Below are 10,727 nucleotides of genomic sequence, written 5' to 3'. Positions count from 1 at the left end.
GGTTGTGGGTCATTAAAGATTAGTAAATGAGAGGTCTGTTGTTCCAAACTGTTTAGTTTCTTTACATTTTGCCTCAAATGACAAATCCCATTTAAATTGAGGTTTATAGCCTTATACACGTATCCTTTGGAGAAGGAAATGGCAACCCACTCCAGTATTCTTGCTTGGAAAGTCCCATGGACGGAGGAGCCTGGTAGGCTACAGTCCATGGGGTCGCAAAGAGTCAGACACGACTGAGCGACTTCACTTTCACTTCACACATATCCTTATGATTTCCTTTCTGAACCAGGTGAATCCTGGCAGATTTAGATATTTCTGGATATTTATTTTATAGTAATAAAAGCCCTAGAGAATAAAGACATTATAAATATAACATGGGTGTGTTTATATTTCAATGAAATAAAGTCCAGCAATAAAGAAATGACTGCCTAAATTATAGTAGGTATATAGTACAATGCCACTGAAGTAATGAGTTATATTTAAACAAGTTGACTTGGAAGGATTTCCACGATGCACTGTGAATAAGAAAATTAACATTCAGAGAACTGACATAATACTGTCTCATTTTTGTAAAACAGATATTGTAGGCATTAATATTGTTCTCCAAATATTTCTGATCTCCTATCTTCAGGTACGTGGTAGAGCTGCAGTCTGTACGTCTAGATCCCCTGAGGGTGGGTGGAACCAGGTGACCAACTCTGATCTATGTGTGATAAACTGAAGTTCAAGGTGATGGCTGCTGCTTCCCTTTGGGTTCTGGAGTGAGCCAAACCCACCTGCTGACACACCAGGCTCATGTAGTTTGTGAAATGAACTTGTGTTGGTTTAAGCCACCAAAATCTTGGGGTTGTTTTTTATTTTTACTGAAGATTAATCTAGCCTATCAAGACTAATACATCAATGACAAATGTGTGTGTAGCTGTGTGGGGATGCATTTGTATATTATAGATCACCTTATTTAATCATCACAGCAACTCCATAAGATGGAACTATTATTTCCATTTTATGCTTCAGGAAACAGAAGCACAATACAATTAAGTAAATTCCCCGGGTTACGCAATTAGCATTCTGCCAAGTAGAAATCAGATCCAAAGTATGTTTAATGGCCAAGCGCACCTCTCCTCCAACCATCCCACTGACATGCAGAGAACTGCTAGGCAGTTTTTCTTCAGAGGACCCTCAATACTATTTTAGGACAGAAGCATATGGCATCATGAAATCCAACCAAGAAAGGTTATGAGACTGTGGGCACAGGACACAGAAACCTTGCCTGCCGTGCAGAGCTTAGCTGCTGGTGGTAAAGAGAACAGGGGTAAAAATAGGATGCACAGAATCTTATCTATCATTTCTACTGGCACATTCGTGCCCTTTCAATCTTGAAAACAGACGGCAGCTGATACTCACTGTTATCCTTTTAGGGCAGGATGGTATTAACAGTGTAGTGAGCCCCTCCGGGCTGTTTAACAAAAGCTCACGATCAGCTTAATGATAATTGGCCCTTAGGACAGAGTCACAGTTGTGTTTCTACAGAGCAGGTACAGGAACAAGGTAACAGGATAACGTACCACTGGCAAGAAATGCAGGTTGGCCCTTTATCCAAGTGGGAGAGCTTCAGTGATACATGAAACATCACTGAGTGTGCGGGGGTAGCTGTGAGTAGCCAGCGATGGGGAGCTTGTAAGTGGGTATCACGGGTGTATAACTGTGTGACATGCAAATTACTTCTCCCACGGAAAAGAAGATGGCCTAATTCACTGAGGGAAGCATTACAATACGCACTAAGATTAGTGAAGTGAATGATCAAAGGGATATCTTTGCTTCTAACAAGCCAGTTTGTACTCATCTTCCCAGTACGCCAGGATCATGTTATCTCAGGAGTTCCAAAACAGTTTTTTTTTTTTTTTTTTTTAGTAGTAGAGAAGCCTGCTGAAGAGGAATTCTATTTATTTCTATACATTTTATATCAATAGAGCTTTTTCTTTTGTGATGCATATTTTATCCATACAAATTATTGTATAATAACAACAGTTTGTTGCCATCTTACATGTAAGAGGGAATTTATTTACAGGAATGAAAGGGGAAATTAAAAAACTAAGAAGAGTCTAAAGAAAGGATCATATTACAGTGTGCTATTGGAACTTACTGGAGGAGGGCATGGCAACCCATGCCAGCATTCTTGCCTGGAGAATCCCTGCGGACAGAGGAGCCTGGCGGGCTACAGTCCGTAGGGTTGCAAACAGTGGGACATGACTAAGTGACTAAGCTCAGCAGAGCACAGCATTGGGACTTAAGAATAGAATAGATGCACAGTATATATAGATAAAGATATGCTTTAAAACCCATTCACTCAGTGTCACAATGATTATTTTGCCAGGGAAGACAGTCCATTGCAGGCAGGGAGGCAGAGAGGGACATATCACTTGGTGAGCTTCCAGTGTGTTTAAGAAACTCTGCTGGGCTTTTTACTGATGGGTATATTAAATGTTTATAAATATGCATTTATTTGTAGAAACTCCAGTATTCTTGGCTGGAAAACTCCATGGACAGAGGAGCCTGGCAGGCTGTACAGTCCATGGGGTCGCCAAGAGTTCGACACGACTGAGCAACTGAGCACACAAATATATTAAATATTATCTATGAAAATTATAGGTCACATAAATTATATATATGTATTTTTAACTAAAAAATTAGCATTGAGTCCTGACAATAATTCTAAAAGTTGAGGTGTTCTGACCACCACCTGACAAGAAGGCAGAGAGAGAAAGAAGTGGCCCAAAGCTGTCGGATGTGGACCAGGAAGAGTCCAGACCTGAAATGAAGGCAGACTGCCCCATTCAGAGCCCAGTCACGCACCACGATTTCATGCTACTGTCCAGAAATTTGCACACAGGAGAGAGGCTATATTGAAGGTAAAAATATCTTTCCAAGCCAACCTTGGAAGAAATTCCTGGAGGACTGCTTAAAGGGTGAAGGGCAAACCTGTAACATTTACTAGGATCTACTGATTTACAAAGGAAGTAAATCTATCTTTCCATTTTATGGGTTAAAAAAGAATTGCTGAAATGAACATTCTTTCATTTTCCAATCTGTAAGTAATTTATTTTTAAGACCATGTAAAAATCATGCCTTTTTTTCCCTTTGAAACTCCACAGGTGAAAAAAACAGAATTAAACATACCTTGACAAAAATGATTAGTGTTAAGCAAACATGTGAGTTATGATAAAAAAAAATCAAGGAGATATTCAGAATCTATGAATATTAAGTCAGTATATTTTTATATTTTACTAAACCTAATGAATAGAAATTATTTAAAATGAATTTTGCAAAAATTTTAAGTACATGAATTCCTTTTTTTTCCCCCACTCCCTTTCTCTTCCTTTTCCAAAATTGACAATACGTCAAGGGAGCCCTGGAGCTCCCAAGTTAGTTTTCCCTGATTTCAAGAAAACAATGACAGGGACTTTTCTGGAGGTTCAGTGGCTAAGTCTCTGCACTCCCTATGCAGGGAGGCCTGGGTTTGATTCCTGGTCAGGGAACTGGATCCCACCTGCCACTGCTAAGAGTTCACATGCTGCGTGCCGTGTCCAGTCGCTCAGTCATGTCTGACTCTGTGACCCCATGGACTGTAGCCCACCAGGCTCTCTGTCCATTGGAATTCTCCAGGCAAGAATACTGGAGTGGGTTGCCATGCCCTTCTCCAGGGGATCTTCCCGCCCCAGGGATTGAACCCATGTCTCCTGTCTGCATTTCTTGCATTGGCAGGTGGACTCTTTACTACTGGAGTTCGCATGCCACAACTAAAAGAGTAAAGATCCCCCATGCTGCAACTATGACCCGGTACAGCCAAATCAATAAATACTTTTTAAAAAGAAAAATGGGCTTCCCTCATAGCTCAGTTGGTAAAGAATCCACCTGCATTGCAGGAGACCCTGGTTTGATTCCTGGGTCAGAAAGATCCCCTGGAAAAGGGATAGGCTACCCACTCCAGTATTCTTGGGCTTCCCTTGTGGCTCAAGCTGGTAAAGAATCTGCCCACAATACGGGAGACCTGAGTTTGATCCCTGGGTTGGGAAGATCCCCTGGAGAAGGGATAGGCTACCCACTCCAGTATTATGGCCTAGAGAATTCCATGGACTACACAGTGCAGCCAAATAAATAAATATTTTTCAAAAAGAAGAAGACAAGAAAATAACCATGTCTTCTCATACTTGTCCACCCTACCCCCCAAATCTGTCAATTCCTTAAAGGCAAAGAAGCCTTCTGCTCTTCTAAATCCTGACCTCAACTTTACCTTAAAAATAAAACACTCTTGCTTTGCTTGCAAGAGAATGGTAAAGACATTGCTCTATAGCCTGCTTGATGTTCTAAAATTCTCAGAAAAGCTCAAAGGTATCTAATGCATATGAATTGCAAACTTCAATCATACAGCTTTCCTGCTAATATATTCCTGAGCTTGTCATACAGAGCACACTAGCATATTTGTATATTAGCATCTGATAATTTTGTTTTAAATGGTGCATATTAAGTCAACCCGTGTTCTTCAGAACATTTTGCATACAGTTAGGGAACTATTACCCATCATTCATTTAGAGTGAACGCCCAAGGCAAGCACTGGCAACCCTAAGGTTAGTTTCAGTCTTTTTTTACTTAGTTTTTGACAGCTGCACATGATGAACCAATACCCAACATAGCTTCAGTCTTAGGGATCCTTTCCATCAGAGATAGGCTTTGTGATTTGTCTCACTGTGTTTTTAAGAATGAACATGAAACACACAAGGCTCACAGGAAATACTTTCTGCTCTAATTTCCCTTCAAGTTTTGATAATAAGGAGACATACAGATATTTCCACAAGTAATATTGGAATCAAAAGAGAGCTGAGCTTTTTTTTCCTACAAATAAATATTGGCAACTAACAAGGAAAGTTAATAGAAATGTATAGAATGCTTTGTAGTGAATGGGGGCATTCTGCTAAGCCAAGACAGAAACTGGATCGCTAACTAAAGCAGTGAGCATTTTTCCTTGACCTGAGACACTGTGTTGGTTTGCTAAAGATGAGCAGCGTGCTGCTGTGTCCACCAAAATGACCTTAGCTCAAAATTGTATCAAAGAGGAGAGAGATCGGTAACCCAGGAAGGAGTGGGTCCATTATCCACAAATGTATAGTTTTGGACGTTAGTTATAAATACAAGCGTAAATTTGATAATGTGAAGAGACAGCCCAGATTGCTGAGATCACTAACTGTTGGGGCAAAGAAGGAATGAGTCAATAAAATCTTCATCTCAAACCAAGATTCATGCTACTCTCCACATTAATCACCTGTCAGGGTCACCTGGGAAAGACCCTGATGCTGGGAAAGGTTGAAGGCAAGAGAAGGGGATGACAGAGGATGAGATGGTTGGATGGCATCACTGACTCAATGGATGTGAGTTTGACCAAGCTCCTAGAGATGATGAAGAACAGGGAAGCCTGGTGTGCTGCAGTCCATGGGGTCGCAAGGAGTTGGACACAACTGAGCAACTGAACAGGTGTCCCCTGGACCACTTCTTCCGTGATGGTAGTTTTATAAATTAGAGAAATTCTGCACAGACATTTTGATTTATATATGGCTCGGGCATGACATTAAGGATTAGAAAACAAAGATTTCAGACCAAAGTCTGAGAGAAGACCAGAAACAAGAGTGCACTTCCCGGAAGTGAGGATTTCCTATTTAATGGATTTCACTAGACTGCCAAATTTTTCTTGAGAGACAGAATCTGAATCAAGAAAAGGAAGTGATTGTCCTTTTATGGCAGAAATCGTATTTCAGAACATTACAGATAATCCTTGAGAAAGACCTGATGAAGTTTATCTGAGCTATTGTAAGCTGTAGTGCTGGGGAAGGGGTATGAATCATTGGGGTGTACAGTCATATTCTGAAATTCAATAGCCTGAACTCAAACCATTCTTGTTGCCAACTCATGCAAACTGCAGCTCCTTCCCAGGTCCCCTGCTCCTCACAGTGACCTGAACTGGAATCCTCTGTGTGATCTACGATCTTCATATTCTACATAGAGTGACCAAGGCTTACATTCTTTGTCTTAATTCTCTCATCTATGATAAAAAAAAAAAATCCCCAAAGTTGGGAGTAGAATGAAATGTACCCCACCTCATTCTTCAGCAAATGAATTAAAGAGACTTTTTATTAATTTTCATAATTAAGAACCCATCAAAATAATTTATTAAGCATGCAGCTTAGACAGTATATTAAAAAGTAGAGACATCACTTTGCTGACAAACGTCTGTATCGTCAAAGCTATGTTTTTCCAGTAGTTATGTATGGATGTGAGAGTTGGACCATAAAGAAAGCTGAAGGCTGAAGAATTGATGCATTTGAACTGTGATGCTGGAGAAGACTCTTGAGAGTCCCTTAGACTGTAAGGAGATCAAACCAGCCAATCCTAAAGGAAATCAACCCTGAATATTCATTGGAAGGACTGATGTTGAAGCTCCAATACTTTGGCCACCTGATGCAAGGAGCTGACTCATTGGAAAACACCCTGATGTTGGGAAAGACTGAGGGCAGGAAAGGGGGGGTGACAGAGGATGAGATGGTTAGATAGCATCACCAACTCAATGGATATGAGTCTGAGCAAACTCTGGGACATAGTGAAGGACTGGGAAGCCTGGTGTGCTGCAGTCTGTGGGGTCACAAAGAGTCGGACGTGACTTAGTGACTGAATAACAGCATTCAGCACACATCTATATATATCACAGTATGACTTTCATGAAATCTTCTACCAATGAACAACTTCTCTGGACACAGCCTTTCCCCAGATTCTTCCCTAAATCTGCCCTAGGAATAAGTTCTTCCAAAAAGCCAACTGAGTTAACTTGGGTTGCAAAGATGAAAACTTTCAGAGTGGTTTGTCCTCCAAGAGATCAATACATTCTTTGGTGGATAAAACGAAAGGATTGGACTAGTAGATGATTGCTAAGGTCATCGAAAAATGCGGTTCTTGTACTCTGCTACTGCTACTGCTAAGTCACTTGAGTCGTGTCCGACTCTGTGTGACCCCATAGACGTCAGCCCACCAGGTTCTCCTGCCCCTGGGATTCTCCAGGCAAGAACACTGGAGTGGGTTGCCATTTCCTTCTCCAATGCATGAAAGTGAAAAAGTGAAAGTGAAATCACTCAGTTGTGTCCGACTCTTAGTGACCCCATGGACTGCAGCCCACCAGGCTCCTCCGTCCATGGGATTTTCCAGGCAAAAGTACTGGAGTGGGGTGCCATTGCCTTCTCCGTCTTGTAGTCTGTTGCTGCTGCTGCTGCTAAGTCGCTCAGTCATGTCCGACTCTGTGTGACCCCAGAGACGGCAGCCCACCAGGCTCTGCCGTCCCTGGGATTCTCCAGGCAAGAACACTGGGGTGGGTTGCCATTAAATTGCAACAACCAGAAGAGTGTCTTGAGGAGGAAAGAAACATAAAGAACCGATTATGTTCTTGATATAGAAGTAAGAGCTTTTAGTGAACATTTAAGCTTTCTAAGATATCAAATCTCAGCTGACAGCTAAGACAGGTCTGATCTGTAGGCACATCTTCTGTCGCCTTGTGTATCTCCTGCCACTTCGTGGTCAGCTACTCCAGGGCACTCACAGCTTCTACAGTTCCATGCTGTCTCCTCCTGCTCCTGGACCTTGCCCTCCCCCTCCAAGGAGCCTCTTTCTCATTCTCCGCATCACAGCATTAACAATGCTCAGCACTCGGCCAGACAGAACTACCTGCTCATCGCTCAGTGCTTCCTCGGAAGCTACTGCTGATTGAATTCTCACTGTAATATCCAATAAATGTAAGTTCTTACTTGTGATGTAGTTCAAAGGTACAGAAAAAGATAGTGGATACTATACTGTCCAAGTGTGCATCATTCAGGGTTTAAAATGTTAACACTCTATCCCAGGTGTCTTAGTGCTTTAAAAAGACTATAAAGGGATAAAAATTAGAGATATTGCAAAGACCATCAATCTTCCTCCCCACTCCTTTTTCCCAGAGGCAACTACTATCCTGAAATTGATGTTTGTGTATCCCATCTATTTTTTATATTTTCACCATACATTTGCAAGTATTTTGCAATACTGATTTATGGGTTTCCAGGGTACATAAGGGGTTATCTCATTTTAAGAAGCATTTTGTAATATTCTATATTTAACTCAACATTATGTTTTAGGATTGTTGCATGTGGATTCATGTACATCTAGTCCATTCATATTTCCTGCTGGTATTCCAATGTTAAGATTATAGTTTATGAATCCCTCATGAAAGATTATTTAGCTGGTATCTAAACTTTTGGCAATTACAACAATTACAAACAATTGTTTGAATTACAAACAATTCTCCATTGGGCATCCTGATAAAGTTCTCTTTTGTGCTCTTGTGCAAGTTTCTCTAGGAAATATAACTACAATTGGAATAGCTGTGTCATAGGATATGCACATCCTTAGCTCAACTAGATATTAACAGGTAACTCTCAAGATGATTGTAACAATAACCATCTCACCAACAGTATATGAGAGCTTCCATTTCCACATCATTGTCACTTGGTATTACCAATCTTTTGTTTTTCAGTATGCTGGTTGTGATTTAATCACTATATCCTGACTACCTGCTATGTATTCAGATTTCTTCTTCTGCAAATTGCTTGCTCATATTTTTGTCCATTTTGATCAGTTGTTTATGTTTTTTTTCTGTTTTTGGAGTTTTAAAGAAATTATTTCCTATGAGGTTGTACAACTGTAACCTGTGTTCTCTTTAAAATTCATATTATTTGGGCTTTCTACTTGTCTTTGTACTTCTTGGTCTCTGATTGATAGATTTTTCTTTATTCTTCTCCCTTTCTTTGGTTTGGAAGTTGTATGCTTTATTTCTATTTTCTTTATAGCAACCATTAAATATTTAATATATTCTGGTTTTACCTATCAGGCCAATATATCTATCAGGTTGATATATCCAGATGGCTCAGCAGGTAAAGAATCTGCCTGTAATGCAGGAGACACAGGAGATGCGACTGCCATCCCTAGAAGATCTCCTGGAGTCGGAAGTGGCAACCCACTCCGATATTCTTGCCTGGGAAATCCCCTGGACAGAGGAGCCTGGCGGGCTCCAGTCCAAAAAGAATAGGACACAACTTAGCAACTAAATAACAGCAACAAACTGAAAAAATATCCAAAGGCTTGACTCTGATCACCCCTCTCCATCTTCCATGTTATTAAAGCCTTGCTTTTACCTTGTTTATAATCCCCCTTATTTAAAACACATTCAGACATTCCAGCATTTTTGTTTTTGTTTCACTTTTACAAACATACTGTCAACTTCACATCTGCTTCTTGAATTTCATTCTTTCTATCTTGGTTCAATTTCTTTCCTTCTGAATAATATGTGATTAGTTCATTTAGTAAAGGTCTGTGAATAGTACACTCAGGGTCTGTCTGAAAACATCTTTAGTTCAACATCAATCTTGTATAATTGAATTATAATTATCCAAGAAATGCATGTAAATAGCTTACATTTTTAATGGTGCTAAATGCAGTCATCTCATTTCCCTGGAAATAACCATTTTCAACTTTTGAAAGTGAAAGTCGCTTAGTCATGTCCAACTCTTTGCAACCCCATGGACTGTAGCCTGCCAGGCTCCCCTGTCCATGGGATTCTCCAGGCCAGAATACTGGAGTGGGTAGCCGTTCCCTTCTCCAGGGGATCTTCCCAACCCAGGGAGCAAACCCTGGTCTCCCACATCACTGGTGGATTCTTTACCATCTGAACCACTAGGGAAATTTTGGGGGAGAATTATCCCTTATGGTATTTACCTCCATGTTTTTAAATAGTGTGCTTATAATACTCTTTTAATTCACTATAATATTTTTTATTAATGACCTACTATGGTAGACATCAATTAAATACTAATGGTTTATCTCAAAGATACAAAACCAGGGTTCTAAGAGTGAGAACAGGGAGGAATAAGGCAAAGAAGGATGGGAAGTGGTGTTAAATAATGCATTACCACACTGGCTACTGCTTCCCAATAAGCCAAAGATAGTGCAGGTGGATCCCAGGTGAGTATGGAGAAATGGGGCTTTGGAACACTTCTTTGGGAAGAAGATGCCTGGTTCCCTCCTCTCCCAATTCCCATCTCTCAACTTTGCAAGAATTTTCTCATCTGTAAAATCGGGGCTAGTAATAGTACCTACCACAGAGAGTCATTATGAACCTTGGAAGAATTAAAAGATAGAAAGATGGAAGTCGCTCAGTTGTGTCCAACTCTTTGCGACCCCATGAAATAGTCCATGGAATTCTCCAGGCCGGAATACTGGAGTGGGTATCCGTTCCCTTCTTCAGGGGAATCTTCCCAACCCAGGGATTGAAGTCAGGTCTCCCACATTGCAGGCAGATTCTTTACCAGCTGAGTAACCGGGAAGAGAAGCAATATGAAGTGAGCCTGGTATACAGTAAGGACTTAATAACAATTAGGTATTATTGCTATTTTCCATGTCTCTTAATATCATATTTTTCTTATTCCTCTGGGCTTCCTTCTGAGTGATTTCCTCAGATCCTTCAGTTTTTTAATTTTCTCTCTGGCTGTGTCCACTCTGCTGTTTAATCCAAACACTCAGGGCTTACTGTCAGTGACTATATTGATCATTCACTTCTAGATGTTTTATTTCCTTTTCTAGTCTGTCTTCTGTTTGCTTGTTTTTCA

General features: G+C 40.5%; 1 protein-coding gene across 10 annotated transcripts in view; it reads right to left on the bottom strand.

Annotated features, from left to right (window-relative positions):
• PHACTR1 (phosphatase and actin regulator 1) overlaps positions 1-10,727 on the bottom strand; it is a 549,201-nt gene that overhangs the window by 243,620 nt on the left and 294,854 nt on the right. The gene's annotated exons all lie outside the window — the stretch shown is intronic.

Source organism: Bubalus kerabau, chromosome 3 (genome assembly GCF_029407905.1).
Source record: "Bubalus kerabau isolate K-KA32 ecotype Philippines breed swamp buffalo chromosome 3, PCC_UOA_SB_1v2, whole genome shotgun sequence".
In the NCBI taxonomy this organism is placed as follows: domain Eukaryota; kingdom Metazoa; phylum Chordata; class Mammalia; order Artiodactyla; family Bovidae; genus Bubalus; species Bubalus kerabau.
The sequence above is the reverse complement of the archived record's forward strand: the minus strand, read 5'-3'. Positions and strand labels throughout refer to the sequence as shown.